This window comes from Alexandromys fortis, unplaced genomic scaffold (assembly GCF_014885135.2).
Source record: "Alexandromys fortis isolate MF-2015 unplaced genomic scaffold, M_Fortis_MF-2015_v1.1 scaffold_55, whole genome shotgun sequence".
NCBI classification, from domain to species: domain Eukaryota; kingdom Metazoa; phylum Chordata; class Mammalia; order Rodentia; family Cricetidae; genus Alexandromys; species Alexandromys fortis.
Window position 1 is genome coordinate 3,688,277 of NW_026067936.1, and position 15,837 is coordinate 3,704,113.

Sequence of the window (15,837 nt, forward strand, 5' to 3'; positions counted from 1 at the left end):
ATTCCATAGAGAAAAAGTCCCAGACAACTGACTTCCCAGTGAACTTGAAGAACAGAGCTCATTTGCAAGTTCATGGCTGCCTATGCTTCTCCTTAAACGCTGCACATAGCGAGTGAGGGCATGATTGACCTATGGGTTAGAAATGAGAATGCCCAGATACCAGCCAACACTCTGCAGTAGCATGGACGCCTTGGGTATGCATCTCTGTAAGCTTTACTTCCAGTCCTTATTAAAAAAAAAAAAATGGCTCTGATATGACCTCATTAATCAGACCTGTTCTCCTTTAAAGATTTTTATTTGTGCTTTGACAAGTTCATACATATATTCAACATAATTTGATCATCTTCGCCCCAACTTCTCCACTTCTACTCTCTCTGGACACCCCTTCCCAACACATGTTCTTCCATCATTGTGTCCATATCTCTCTCTCTCTCTCTCTCTCTCTCTCTCTCTCTCTCTCTCTCTCTCTCTCTCTCTTTTAATAACCCAAAGTACCTTCTCCTTCCCGGCAGCCATCAGCTCCAGCAGCTCCTCAGCTGGGGCCAGAGCCTCATGACTTTCTGCCCAATCCGCACTGGAATTATTGACAGGTTTGATCTTGTTAGACACGGGTTCTGTTGCTGAAAAGAATTGGTAAGGTCTCCTCAGATGGATCAATACACGAGTGAAGAAACCTCGCTTACACTCCCACTGCCTCTTGAGTGTTGTCCAAAACACAAAGTGCATTTCCCCCAGGCTTGTTTTGTTTGTTACCGTGCCTTCTGACCCAAAGTCCAAACCTCTGGGAAAGAAATAGGATGCTTATCTTCACGCGCACGTGGGATCTCAACTGGGAATTCAAACTTCAACAGAACCCAAGAGAAGGACTTGCTCGTCTGAGCCAATCCGGTAGATCACTGGGGCTGGGAACGGGTGGCGAAAGATGACCCATAGACACTTGTTTGGTAAAAGAAAGGGAAAATGTGATACTTGAGGGGGAAAAAAAAATCCAACCCAAACACCAGCTTTGCACAAAGTCACTCCCTTCCTCCCCAGGGCCAGGACAAGTCTTAGTCTAGACCTGTGAAAGAGACAGCCTCCGCTGGCTCCCTTGGAGGCAGGACTGGCACAGGACGGTCCTTGGAAGATGGCTGCCCCGTGTGTTTCCATACCAGGCTGCTGACAAAGCCCCTAACCCTCAATATTCAGATCACATTTGTCCCCAAGATGATCTTTGTTCCACCTCCCTCTCTTCAGGCGCCCACCTCTCACCCCTTTCCCGTGAAATGAGCTTCGGGAAAAGGCAAAAACGCTGTTTTTTCTTCCTAATGGGAGACTCAGAGACCAAAGTCCAGTAGACCCGGGAGCTGTCACCACATGCCTGGGAAGGAAGATTGATGTCGAGGGCCAGGATGTGAACATACCCATGAATTGTCCTTTTGTGCCAAGGTAAACTGGATGGGGAAAACATGTGTCAAGGAGGCAAAGACTGGCTTGGCTGAGATCCCCGGAGCACCTGGGGAAGGGGGCCCTCCCTTAAATTCCAGTAACTTACAGAGCCATCTGAGCTATGACTCTCCCAGGCTTTCCTGTGTAAGAATAACTCACGAGGCTGAGGACTTCTTGTGCCTGGCATCTCACCTGAGTTCTCATTTAACTTTGGTAAGCTTTGTAAGGTCAACACAATGACGCGCTCACTTCAGACACAAGTAACTGGGGCCTCAAGAAGCTTGTCCGAGGCTGCACAGTTCAGAACGTAGATGTATGTGAAATGGTCCATCCTCATACTGAGTTTAAGGCAGGATTCAGGAAACCTCAAGGGAGAGCAGCAACCATGCCTGCCAACTTCCCATAACTACCACAAATACCTCAGCCCATCGACTCGTGAAAAGGAAAGGTTTGTTTAGGCTCACGGTTGGGAGATTCCAGGCTGAGCTGGGCTTGGGGCAAGGCAGCATGGAGTGTTCCCACAATTAACTTCAAGATACCAGCCCAGGGACATCAAGTCCTCCCACTAGGCCCCGCCACTCAGAGGTTCACCACCTCCTAAGACAGCCACTGTGAGGACCAAGTCTTTAACACTGGCCTTGGAGAGATGGTCAAGAAGCAAACCATCACAGTAATTGTTCCCCTTTGGCCAACACTCAAGAACAGAAGACAGAGACTTTCACAATAAACACGCCCTTCCGTATCATGTGAGAGACGGCTTCTCAGGCGCCTCTAAGAGAACCTGAATGAAGAAACTTAAGGGTTCTCTCTGCCTTTGGGTTTAAAGTTTTCAGTGGTAACCATTTGTAAAAATGTGTACTTCCTTTTATCTCATTTTGTTTGTTTGTTTTTTCTTCCCTCACATATTATGGCCCAGTCATATTTCCTGTCCCTTCTCTCCTCCCAGTTGCTCCGCTCACGCCTCTTCTCCCCCAGATCCACTCCTCCTATTGTGCATTTCTTTCTGTCCTTTTCTGTGCTTCCGACACTTTAGCCAGCCATTCACAGAGATATGCTTTTACGTTCTGCCTGACTCACCATGGCTAACATTACTTCATGACCATTCTCCATCTTTCTGGAAGGCAATGAAGAGTGTTGGTTAAGACCATAATCTGAGGTTCAAATGGCTCTGGTATCCAGTGGCCTACTGATACCCTGGGCCTGTGCTGTGCTGTGTGTGTGCACGTGTGTGCACGTGTGTGTGTGTGTGTGTGTGTGCGCTTCTAAGTATTTGTGTACATGCAGGTTCATAGCTGTGCTCTCATGTGTCATTCTGTGGGTGCTACCTACCTTATTTTTCTTTCTAATTATTAATTCTTTAAATCTTATTTTATTTTTGAGACAAGATTTCTTAACTGGCCTAAACTTGCAAGTAGGGTACGCTGGTGTGCCAGAGAGCCCCGTGGATGCCCCATCTCTGCACCCCCAGCACTATGGCTACAAGTGCACACCACTTCTCTAATGTTTGTTATGGATGTCAAACTTGTGTCCCCTGCTTTGTCTGACAGTCGCTCCACCAACTCTGGAAACTATCTCCCCAGACGAGTGTTTTTTACATTACTTTTTTTTTTAACTTTACTGAGGTCTGATTGTCAAATTTATTGGTAAAATGCAACTATAAATTATTTTATATTCAATAGGTAAAAGGCTAGATTGTGAGAGAGGAGACCCATCTGAGAGCAGACAGTTTCGGGTGCCCAAAGGAGGCCTTCTAACGCTCCTGCCCAGGGAAGCTGCCGTCTTCCCCATGGGTATGTTACTCCTCTCACCTCTGTAACCGAATACCTGACATTTAAAAGAGGGGAGGGAAGAATTTCTTTTGGCTCACATTTCGGAGAGTCTTGTCTGTGATCCCTGGGTCCCAAGTTTTATGGTCGTGCTGTTAGGTAGAATATCATGGCAGCAGCTGTTTGTAGTACAGGAGCTTCAAGGTGGCCAACAGGTAGAAAAAATAGGCAGAAAGACAGAGGCTGGGGGCCCCAAAGATACCCGCAGAGACCTACAGCCTCCAGTAGCCCCTACTTCTCACCTTTGGGACGGTATGACTCCATGAAGGGCGAACCCCATTAGACATGTCTGGGCCATTGGGATCCAGTGGTCCACGGAGATGCCTGTGCAGACACCCCCCCACACACACACACCCCAGAATGTGCCTCGAAGATCTCTTGGGCTCTTATTAATCTGATTAAGCTGACAATCAAAATTAGCCATTAACACAAGGAAGGGCTCTGCATGAGGGAGGCTGACCCAGGCGGTCACTGGTTTGTAAGACTCACAGGAGTCTAAATTCCTCCCACTTCCCACCAGGGACTTGGGTAGTGTGCAAGGTCCTCAAGCTTCTGAATCCTTGCCCAGGTGGCATTCTAAGGACATTGCCACCTTTTGAGGGGTAACAAAAGCTATCTGTATGCCTAATTTTATAAGTATGAGTTTTGTTCTATCGGATGGGGAATAACTCTTTCCCCACATGATCACCAACACACAGATCACCAGCACACAGATCACTAACACACAGATCACCAACTCAGAGATCACCAACACACAGATCACCAACACACAGGTCACCAACATTGCCAGTCCTAGTGCCCAGGGGACTCACAGACATGGGAATAACCTCCCCTGAGCCCCCGCTGTGGTTTGGTCACACTGTGACCTACATGCATGTACTCCCTTGTATTCATTTGCTCTAAGAAGCGTGAGTACCACTGAGCTTCCCAGGGCCACCCTGACTCCCATCTATAAACCCCAGAGGATGAGGTGCTCAGACTGCTTACACCGTATTGACACATACAGACAGGTATAGCATGCTATATCCTCACATGGAACTTCACATCAGTCACCAGTAGCAGCATCCAGCCCCTGCCAATGGAACAAATGGGCCTTGAAGGGATGGGCACAGTCTCTCACTGCAGTTTAAAAGGAATCAGGGGTGCAGAGTATCAGGAAAGATGGGGACCCAAAAAGAGGTGGGAGAAGGGAGGCAGGAAAGCAATGCTAAGGACACAAAGTGTGATGATGTGGGTGTGATCTTGGCCCGGGGGAAGGTGCTCTCCAGAGCCTTGACACAGCCTAGCCAGTTCCCAGGCCACTATCAAAGGCTCTAAGTAACAGGCACTTCCTGCTGAGTCTCAGCTCTGCCTCCCAGACCAGCAAGAGGGTCTTGGAAGTCAGGTGGGGGCAGATAAGAGGAGAGAGAGAGCAAGGGCTGTGTCTACAGCAAGCCAAGTGAGGTTTACCTACCCAGTAACAGGCCCCTGCTGTGAAGGTCTGAGCCTCCATCACCTCCGGTCTGGCCCCCTGCCCTTTCCAGTAAGCAGGGCCCACAGTGGTCACAGGCTGACTGCAGGCAAGACTGGCCCTGTCGGAATCTGTGAAATGTCAGACCCTCCTAGGGTGGTTCTCCCTCCCCTCCCTTCCCTGCCCCCCACTCCTTTCCAGAAACAGGGCCTGTGCCTCCACACCTCTGTTACACATATTGGTTCTGACAGCTCAAATTAATATGTCAGATGCCGAGCTCCTTGCTGGCGACAGGCCTTTTGACCCTATCAGCGCAATCTGCTTCCCTGATTGAAAATCTCTGCGCCTCAAATTGATTCAGAGTTTCATAAACATCCCGCAGCCATGATCCAAGGAAGCCACAGATGAAAGAGGCCTAGGAAAGCCGGGTTTGCCCTCCTCTCCCTAATCCCCCAAGTCATAGGGCCTGGCAGCAGGGCAGGACACACACAGGGGTTAAAAGGAAGGCATAACCTGGCAAACTAAGGGTCTCAGAGACCCAAAACCAGCTGCATCCCCAACAAGCAGCGCACCGCGCCATCATCCTTACATGGCTGAAGCGGGCTAGTAAAGCGCACACCAACAGGTACTAGAAGGCCCGAGCCGTGCGGCCCTGCCACCCCCTCACTCTATGACCTTGGAAATTTTTCTTTGCCTCTCTGAAACAGGGTTTGTCTTTGTAAAAAGAGAATAATCATAACCATCTGGCCAAACTCAACGGGGAGGTTGTCAAGGGAGAGGGAGAGGAGGCATGATGAGAGAAATCCAGAGAATGTTGAATGACCGTAACGATGTTCTGACGAGGGGCTGAGCAAACACGCTGGAATGCTGGTCATCGTGGACCTGGGAGGTGGGTCCGTGAGATCCTACTGTACGCTCGTCTCAATCTGAGCCATTGAAATTTCTTTCCAATTTCATTTTTTTAAAAATCACATCAGGTCATAGCGTGTGTGTGTATGTCTTCTCTATAGAGAAGTGCCTACAGTAGGGCCAATGTAAGGGTGTGTGCCTGTCTGTCTGTGTGTGTCTGTGTGTTCCATGGGAAAGGTCCTACAGTGTGAAAGAGGAAGAGTTCTCTGTGGGTACCATCTGTCCACAAGTTATCTTGCACACAGTATCCATGCAACTTTTCCCATAGGCCCAGCATCCTCCCTAACCCTTGAGCCCCGTACTGCTCTAATGGAGTGGTGCTGGTCCATTTTCCTGTGGTCTGCAGGGACAGGTCTGTACTGTGCAACCTCAGGCCCTGACACCCAGAAGACACTGAGCAAACCCACACTCCTTGCAACCATCGCACCCTGTCACGATGCTAGGAAAACTTCCAGCATCTTCCATCTCAAGGCTGCCTTCCTAGGAATGTAAGCTTGGGACCGTTACCCACAGGGTCATCCAAGTGCTGTCAGTGAGTGAATGGAGGAGGCCAGCCTCCAAGGTGCCTCTGAAGGCCCAGGGAAGGCTTGGGATGTGTTTCACAGAGCACACACAGGATCTTCTGATGGCCTTATATACTTAAACAATGCTGCGCGGTGTTCCAGCTCATCTGAGGGCCAGCTTCTCTCGGGTAGCTTCCCACCGTGGCAGAAAGGTAACTACAGGGGGCTGACATCCTCCTCTCCACACCACATTTGACAGCACAGTGGAAGGAACACGGTTCCCTCAAAACTTCTTGAGAACCCAAGGGCAACTTCTATCTCACACGGCTTCCACAGTTTAGACCTAGAATTCCTCAAGCCACTCCTCCAACTCCATGTGCTAAAGGCCGGCTTCAGATTTGTAGACACTTGATGGAAGGTCTTCAGGTCACTGAGGGTCTGCCCTCCAAGAAGGTTGTGGAACCCACTCTCTCCCACTCCTTGGCTGTGAGGGGAGTGGTTTTATCCACTGGGCACCCTTTCTGCAATGTGCTGCCGGACCCAATATTAACAGATCCAACTGAGCACAGGCTGAAACCTCCAAAACCGTGAGCCCAAATCAGTCTCAGGAAGCTGACAACCACACCCTCCAAGAGAGTGACATTCCATAATCTCCACTCCCTCCACCCATCCTGCCTATCACCCAACGGGCTATGCTCGGATCTGGGGTCAGAATGGGTAGAAAAGGTAGGCAAAGCAGAGAGCAGTGGTTGCCATGGGAGCCAGGAGACACCAACCAAGTTATGCCCAGAGCAGGAACCCACACTGGGCCCCAGGCTGCATCTCTGACCCCAGAGGGAGAGCTCAGCAGTCACTGCTCTTCCTGACCAAGCTGGTGCTGAGGAACACACCAGGCAATAGCAGGACCAAGGAGCAGACAGCTTCTCTACTTCACCGCCTCAGGTTCTATAAACGGCTGCCTCCTCTCTTTCTCCCCCTTCCCTGAACTTTCCAAGTTGACCCAAAACAAAACATCTTCTGAGACTCTTCCTATGTGTAAGGAAAGCTACCCCCTCACTGCGGCTGGCTCTACGTGGACTACAGACAGACAGATAGTATGTTGGCGCCCTTACATTCCACCCGTTTGGGGAGGGTGCCCTAGTTTCCAGCGTGGACTAGTTAGGCCCAGATGAGTTCAGTCTAAGGTGAAAGCTAAATTAGGCTCAGGTTCCGCCACCACTGAGCTCCGTGACTCGGATCTCTCTGTGCTGCGGTATCATCTTCTATAAAATGAGAATTATAATCCTATTCATTCCACAGCTGCTTTACAGGATTTACTGACTTGGCATTTTCTCAGGCGCATGCCCAGTGCATGAGAAACAAGAACCCTTGCGTGTTAGCCACCACCTCTGTCACCTTCGTCGGGACCCCTTGCCTCTGGCTTTTTAAATCTTGATCTGCACTCAGAAGGTGGATGCAGGGAGATCGGGAGTTCAAAGCCAGCCTCTGCTATGCAGTCGGTTTGATGGCAGTGTTATATGAGACCTGTCTCAGAACCTTTGAAAGTTACTCTCCCACATACTGGATCCTGTTGGTCTCTTCAAGCATTTTGTTCTCAGAGTTCAAATCACGTCTCAAAACCTAAGTCTGATTCTTTTTCAAACTCCCTTCTTTGGGTTAGATTCCCGTTTGCTCATGGTCCCTTATGACTCTCAAGACTTGATATTTTCCCCTGCGCAACGATCAACATACCCTTTATTCCTCTGGGAATTGAGGAACAGTGTCTGCCAGCTGCCAAGTTGTCACTTGTGGTGACACCATTAGTGGTAATGTGTCCGCGGCCTTGCCTTTCCTGTTTACAATGTGTGTGGGGCAGAAGTACAGATGAGTTGGGGGCCTGTTTGACTCTAGCCCCAGGACCCTCTCAGAAGCCCACCTGTCACCGCTCTCTCTCTCTCTCTCTCTCTCTCTCTCTCTCTCTCTCTCTCTCTCACACACACACACACACACACACACACACACACACACACACCAGGACCCAGGAGACTATAAACCCAGGGAAGATGACAAATGAGAGAAGGGGTCTCTTCCTGTGAGCTTTCCCCTTCTCTCACCTTAGGGGCACTCTAGAACTGACCTCTGGAACTTCTTAGTCAGTCCCCTGGTCTCAGAAAAGGCTCCGGGACAATATGGGAAGATATTGATGAAGCACTGTTGACTTGATAGATTTCTTATTAAATTACATTTTATTTATTTGCTATGTGTGTGGTTCTGGGTTAAGTTGGCCTGGCTCACAGAGAGAGAACAGGGTGTTGGTCTTGTCACTTAGATGTCTGTCTCAAGACATTGGGTTATTCCTCACCAGCCCCTGTCCTCTGAAGCTCCTGACAGGAAGCTCTCAGGAGCCAGGCAGCTGCAGAACAACATGTTACCTAGTCAGAGTGGCTGTGACAAATAGGGTGACTTCTACAACAGAAGCCGGTTTGCTGCAGAGCTGGAGTTCGGAGGGCTGTGATCACGATATCAAGAGTACTGGTTTCTTCTGTGCCAGGCCTCCCTCGGGCACAACACGGCAGGCAAAACTGAGCTCATAACACCAGGTAAACCCAAGCCTTCATCAGAGATGGACAACCTTTTTCCTGGTGATCCCTTGAATTCTGAGGAGGGTAAGATGTCGAGAGGCAGCATGGCGGGAGGGCGAGGGAGTGGGCAATGTTGAGTCGAAGGATGTGGGGGCAGAGATGCAGCACCAGGACACGGGGGAGGATGTGTGGGGAAGGAGGATATGTCAGACACTGATGTGCAGTGGGGAGGCTGTCCTAGGACCCCCATGACCCATAAGGTTCTGGAAACTGCTCTCCCACGGATGAGGGAAACAGATGTGTCATAAAACCCCACTGCCTACCAAGGACAACAACTATGGGGTAGTTGCTTCCCTAGTAATAAAAAACAAAACTTAGCTATGGACCTGTGAGCGAGTCATTTCCTCCTCAGCAAAGGATGGAGGTCAGGTTTAATAGCTGCTGGTTTCCCTTCCCACTCTCAAGCTTTTGGCTCCACGACTCCTCATAACTTCAATGGAACTGGTTAGGAGTTCCCTGGATTTGGTGTACCGTCAGGGCTCATATTCAACCCATCTTCCTTCTGTCTGCCTCCTACCAGACCTGTGACTTTCAGGGGTTCCAGTTGATTCTACTGGGTTCCAAGAAAGATGATAAAGAAGAGGGGCATTGAACAAAGCCTCCATGGGTGTTCCTAGAAAGGACAAGGACAGAGACTCCCATGCCCTGGCATGACTAAGTTGCCTGTTGGCTTCCTGAGAACCTAGCCAGGCTTTTCTGAAGGCGACAGAGTGGCTGCAAGCCTGGCGAGAGAGGAAATGCATGACTGATCCCAGCATACATTGGAGCCTTGGTCTCCAGTCTGAGCTTCCTGTGCTCCACCACCTCTGGAAGCAGAAACCCTGACAAAGCTCCATCACTCGGTTCACACAAGCTGGTGCAGGAAAAGAAGGATGCTGTTCACCCTCCTCCCAGGCCTGCCTCTCCTCCGCTGCTGTGTCTACCAGGTCCCAAAGGCGATCCTGAGACAGGTCACCTCATCCCTAGCATTCACAAGCTGAGTAGTCTCCCCGGCCAAGAATAGGGAAACCTCTCCTACTTCTCCAAGCTGTTGCTCAGTGCCCAAGGGATGGAGAGAGAAGCAGCTCCCGACTTGCCTGGGGAGTCAATTCTTCTGTCCCCTGAGGAGGCTGAGCTTGTACACAACCTCACAGCTGCCTGCGGAGGATGGGGTGGAGATGAGAAAACAGGGAGGAGCGGGGTTCAGCTGCCCACGAGGCCCCACAAGGAGCGTGATAAGAAAAAGCCAGACTCCCGGGACCAACTCCAGGTCTCCTCTCCAGGGCAAGCACGTCTTACCTAGAACCCGACAGGGCGCCTTCCTCCTTAAAGAACTTTCCCTTACATCATCTAACGTGGGCCTCGCCTCAGTCTTAGGAAATGCTCGGGTAATTGCTGTCCCTGTTTGAGAGCAGGCGAAATGATGAAGCCAGACCCAGGATGAAAGGGACAGTACCGTTTAAACCTTTATACCACCTGCCCGGCTGGTACCTGGGATGACTACCCAGGTGACCCCACATGAGATGGGTAGGTGGCTCCTGACTGAAACGATGCTCCCCTTAAAAGTGCAGACTGCGTTCTGTTTAGCTCTGCGCCCTCGCTGTCACACGCACCACGCATTGTCACACGCCTTCCCCTCCTGTCCGTGTCAGCTGCTATCTACAGCCGCTGGCGTGGTTTGCAACTGCATCGCATCCCTGGAGTGTGTCATCTCAGTCTTCTCTCCTCCCCACATGCTGCCATCGCCCACAGTAACGCTGACCTCCGCTTGGGCACTTGGTCCCTTGTTTGTGCCCTCAGTTCCCTTACGGCACAGTTGCAACCTTCACCCCCACCCCCCTCTTTGCCCACCTTTTCCTGCGTTTCTGAAGTCATCATTTACAGCCCTGCCCTCTGGGGCTGGTCTTCATGCATCCTTCCCAAAGCCGCTGACTCTTTACCTCATCCACAGACCTACCCTTCTTTCTCCCACCTCTTCCTCCTGGGCTGTACTTGCTTGTCTTTCCTTCCCCCACATTCCAGAAAGCTCAACTTTGCCAGTATCCCGAACTAATTCTAAACCATTTACCCAGCATGCTTAACCTGAGTACTGTATACTTAGCTTTCCACCACTGTGTGAAAATAGCTGGCAGAAATAAATTGGCTTATTTATCTTACGGCCTCGGAGATTCGGGCCCTCACAGAGGAGGCCTAGAAGAGAAGCCTGGTTCCTATCACAGTTGGCAGGGAAGCACCGTGCAGGACAGAAAGGACTCAGGGATCATATGACCCCAAGAACCCACCTCCTGTGACCCACTTCCTCTATCTGGGTCTTACCTCCCCAGACTTCCACAGTTCTAAATAAATGTCCCCAGACGGAGACCACCCGTGCAAAACACAAGCTTCTCAGTGTCCTTGGCTTTATATATGATCTCAGCATCCCACACCAAGTCCCAGGCCACAAGGAGTCAACCATCAGCCTCCTTGCAACCGTGGGATGGCTTCCCATGCCAGCCTCAGACAAATCTTAGCACGGTCTTCCGGGACCCGAGCAACTTGCCACCATCCTCTCTAGCCACAGCTGATGGGTTCATTCAACAGGTTATTCTGAGCGTCTTTCTCGAGCCTGTCAGGGATGGTGTCCGTCCCTGAGCACTGCAGCCATGACAGATGGCTCTCACTTCCTGAAACATAACCCTTCTTACCCAGTTTCCCCTTTAATGGCTGACAGATAGCCGCCCCCACTCTCAGCGTCAGCATGGCTTCCTGCAGGCAGCCTTGGCCAGGCCACCCAGACTAGGCACACGGCGCCTGCTCACTCTTCGTCACGGTACTTGTTGCTGTGGTGTCTGTTAATTAAATGATCAGAAATTGTTCTCTGTTGCAGCCCCAAGACTCAATTTTTTTTCCAAAAATAGGAAGGAGACACGGAAAGATTTCATAGATCCATGTGGAAATAAACAGTGATGTGAACCCATTCTGCAACTCCGCCTGCATCCCACCATCTATCCCTGCGATTGGCTGACAGGGGCTGACTGACCCAGCTCCTATCCACTTCCTAACCTCAATGCAGCCCTTCCTCCCGCTTCCAAATAAATAAATAAATAACACAGTTCTTTATCTTCCAAAGGAAGTACCAGAGCTTTCAAGAGTTATCTGAAACAAGAAGCTTAGCATCCCTACTCTTACCTCTGCTTGGGTCCCTGTGAGCTTCAACACACATTCCCTCCAGGGCACCGTGTCTGCTTTGGCCTTCTCAGTACCCAGGTTAAGGCTATGAGCAAGTCCCGCCCTCTATCCCAGTTCCTCCCCACCCTGTCCTTGCACAGAAGCTCAACCTGTCCATCCCTATGCCACCACCTCTCCTGCGCATCATGCCATTGTTCAACAGCAAAGGGCAACACTGAGTCAGAGCCCCAGGCAGGTTTGAGACCAGCTTGGACTTCATCCTCTTTCTCTATCCCACCTGCCCAGACAATGCATGCCCATCCTGGTATCTAAACTAGACCAAGGCTCTAAAGCAAAGAATCTACTCCATTCTTTATGTTCCCCTTCCATGCATCTCCTAAGCAATAACCTTCCTAGCCCCGAGAAAGAATAAGCATACACTAAACACTACCTGAATTCAACAGAACTTACTGAAGACCTAGAGAGACAGATCAATGGGTAAGCGCTTTCCTACATACCGTCCCACGAGCTTATAATCCCAGCACTGCGGAGGCAGAGACCGGCAGATCCCTGAGGTTCACTGGCCAACAAACCTAGCCTAATGAGTCAGTCTCCAGTCCCAGGGAGAGACCCTGCCACAACAATAATGTAGACAGCACCCAGGGTTTACATCCACACCCCACACACACTCACACACACACACACACACACACACACACACGCACACACACATGCGTGAGCAGGGTCTCTTTTTCCAGGCCAGCATCTTCACTGCTGTGCTAGTTTTCCATTTCTGTGTCAAAATGTTGGATAAAATCTAATTAAAAGAAAGAAACATCTATTTGAACTAAAAGTGTGGGAGTTCCTGTCTATGGTCAGTTGGCTCCGTTGCATGGGGGCCTGTCGTTAAGGCAGAATACCATGGTAGAGGTGTTTGGCAAAGAAATACCGCTCAACGTATGGAAGCTGAGAAGCAAACACAGCATCATCCATCAGTCCCCTTTGAGGACACTCCCTAATGACTTAACTTCCTTCCATGAGGCCACACGTACCAAGATCCCACACCACCCTCAAGTCAGAATCAGGTTCTGAGTCTATAGCATGGGGTCTTTGAGGAAGCACTCAAGATCCCGACTAAAGTAGCATCATTGTGACGGTCACCACCCATGTTTCCTGAGTTCTATATACTAGGCTCTACAGAAAACCTATACACGTCTAAATTATCACAGAGTCTGAACGATTTTTCTGGAACATGCATGTCCCATTGGGACATTTTCGCCAATGCAAATCCACATACTCGAATGGCTGTCTTAAGCGGGTATAATGTAGCTGAGGTTTCCCAACACTGAGAGACACAGTATTCATTGTAACATCATGGCAAAATGGTGGGGGTGCTGGTCTTAGTAATGGAAGTAGAACAACCTCGGTTCGTGATTCTTGATAACCACAAACACCTATGTTACTGAGTTTGCATTCTTTAAGCTATACTTTTCATTGCTTCAGTGTGTGTTCTGCGAAACAACAGGCTGTGTGACTCCAGCAGCAACTTCACATAGCTTATGCCTACGGTGTCTCTCGGTGACTTCCAGAAGCCGTGTCAAGTGACTGGCACTCCATTACCGTCCAGGATAAAAATCACCTAACATGAACTCCTGAGGGTGCGGCCCATCCTTAGGCAGCACACAAATATACCTGGGGATGGAAAGAGCGGGGAGGGGACTTATTGAACAGCCTGAAGGCTTGGCAACGCTTCCTTTCCCCCTCCTATCTGCACACACCCACATGTGCTCATGAAATGGCCTCTATTCAGATAAGACGTTCAGCTGCAATCTCCCACGGTGGGGGAAAGGTTTGATTTAGCAATTCCAGAGCTGATGATACACAGCAAGTTATCAATCCAAGGATAGAATGAGCTCCACCCACCTAGCCACAGACTCTTATCTTGAGTGTGTGTTATCAAACAGCTGCCTTTAAAATTAGACCCCTCTAAGGCCTGCTCAGATGAGTTGGCCAAAGCCAGGCTGGGAAAAGTGATTCCAGACTGAACTGGAATGCCTTCCTCAGGTGGGAAGAAGTTTCATGTGACACTCGGTAATGAGTGTGTGTGTGTGTGTCCACAAGAGCAGAGATCCTCCCTAAGAGGGGTTCATCCTGTTCAATAAACCAGGCAGTTGGTCCCTTCAGGCAGCCCAGAGTCAGAGACATCTTGCTTAGAGAAGAGGGCCAATATTCAGATAACAGGATCAGAGTCCTTATCAAAGCACACAGAGTAACAAGTGTGTATAGCATGGTCAAGCTTACCCAATACCTGCAGTCTGATGTCACGCTATCATTCCATAGCAACCCAGGGAGGGGTGAGGGTCCTGTCTTGCTTTTCAGATGAGTCACAGAGATGAAGTGACTTATACCAGATCACACGGTTGGTTGATGCCCAATTAGGTTGAGGCACCTGACGTTGCCGGTAAGATGAGAAAGCCAGGCATCTTTTTGTTGTTGTTGTTGTTGTTTTTAACTTCCCAGAGGACAAAGAGAAGCTGTGACCTGTACCTTGACATGGCAAAGTCCCCAGGAGGCAGAGCCAGTACCTCACACACACACACATGCACGTGCACACACATGCTAAGGCAACTCCATAGCCACCCTACTGCAGGGGAAAGCAGTAGCCCTGCCTTGGATCTTCTTTACCTCCAATACTCTAGGCCAGGTAGGCAGTCAACTCAGCCAACCAAAGTGCCTAGTGGAGGCTCTGCCATCCTTGCCTAGCTGGGAAGCAAATTTGCACAGCAGGTAACATCTCTCCCAGCTCCAGGCGGCACCCAGCTCCCCTATGCTGGGCCCTCTGCAAGTCCATCTCTGCCCTGATGTTGTGCCAAGCTCCAGGATCCTTCTCTGAAGCGTCTGTCTCTCTTTCTCTCCAAGCGCAAAGCCTCGGGTGGCTTCTCAATCTCTTCTGACCCCTTTGTATTTCCAGCAAGCCCCACCAGTACGCGCTCTCAATCCCATCTCCCTTCACTCTACCCAAGGCTGGGCGTATGCCCCAGAACGAACACCTCGGTTCCTTAATGACCAAAGCAGGGAGGCTCCGCTATGCCACAGAGGTCCCTTCCCCTGCCTTGTGTGTGGCCCTAGCCTTGAGTTCCACGCAATTAGAATGGTGTCTTTCTTCCTCACCACCCAGGAGGGGGCACCATGCCTGGCATACCACGCCATTCAGAAACAGCCTGTATCAGATACTTGAACCTTTTTCTTAGTACTCATCCATGTTCTAGTGTTCTCCAACCACGGGGAAAGGAAGCAGAAAATAGGCCAGAAAGTGGTTGGTTTTATTTTTTTTGGGGGGGGGGGTGGGGCGGGGAGTAGCCACCTCACTCCATCTGTCTGCTCTCTGTTTTTAAACCTGTCTGCAGGTTTTCCATTTTTAAGGCAGTCTGACTCCCTCGTTCAGCCAGCCCCGTTCCCCAACAACTCCTGATAAACAGGCCGCAGACTGCAGACATTGAGTGGTTAATTCAGGACACAGTGCCCAGCCTTTATTGCCCAACGGGGTAGACAAGTGGCAAGAATTTAAGGGGTGAGCATCATAAGCCTCTGATTGCCCCTCTTCTCGCCAGCGCTAGAGGTTCCACTGACAGGGAGCTCAGCCCACCTCTGTGTCACTGAAGAGGAAATCACAGCCGGGCAGTGAACTGCCTGCTAGCATTTGTAGCTGGGTAATTAGTGCCAGTTCGCATGTGTGACATCCTGGGCTGGTGTGTCTCCTACACTGCAAACACACACACACAAACACACACCACACACACGCGCGCACACACACACACAGACACACACACCTGAAGAACAAAGCGCTGACCAAATCCGCTCTAAGGTAGCTGCAGGTGCTTTTCTGGCATCTAACTGATGAGGAAAGGAAGGACTCGGACGCAGATATCTGGGTGGAGACAGCACCGCAGTAGGAGCCGGGGGGGGGGGGGGGG

The 15,837-nt window shown here is 50.3% G+C and overlaps 1 long non-coding RNA gene across 2 annotated transcripts in view; it reads right to left on the reverse strand.

The window, feature by feature from the left end:
- The window catches only part of LOC126504477 (uncharacterized), a 140,624-nt gene that overhangs the window by 103,714 nt on the left and 21,073 nt on the right, over window positions 1-15,837 (reverse strand). For both annotated transcript variants that reach the window (XR_007592620.1, XR_007592619.1), the window contains exon 2: window positions 496-620. This is a non-coding gene — a long non-coding RNA (uncharacterized lncRNA). The remainder of the gene's footprint in view (window positions 1-495; window positions 621-15,837) is intronic.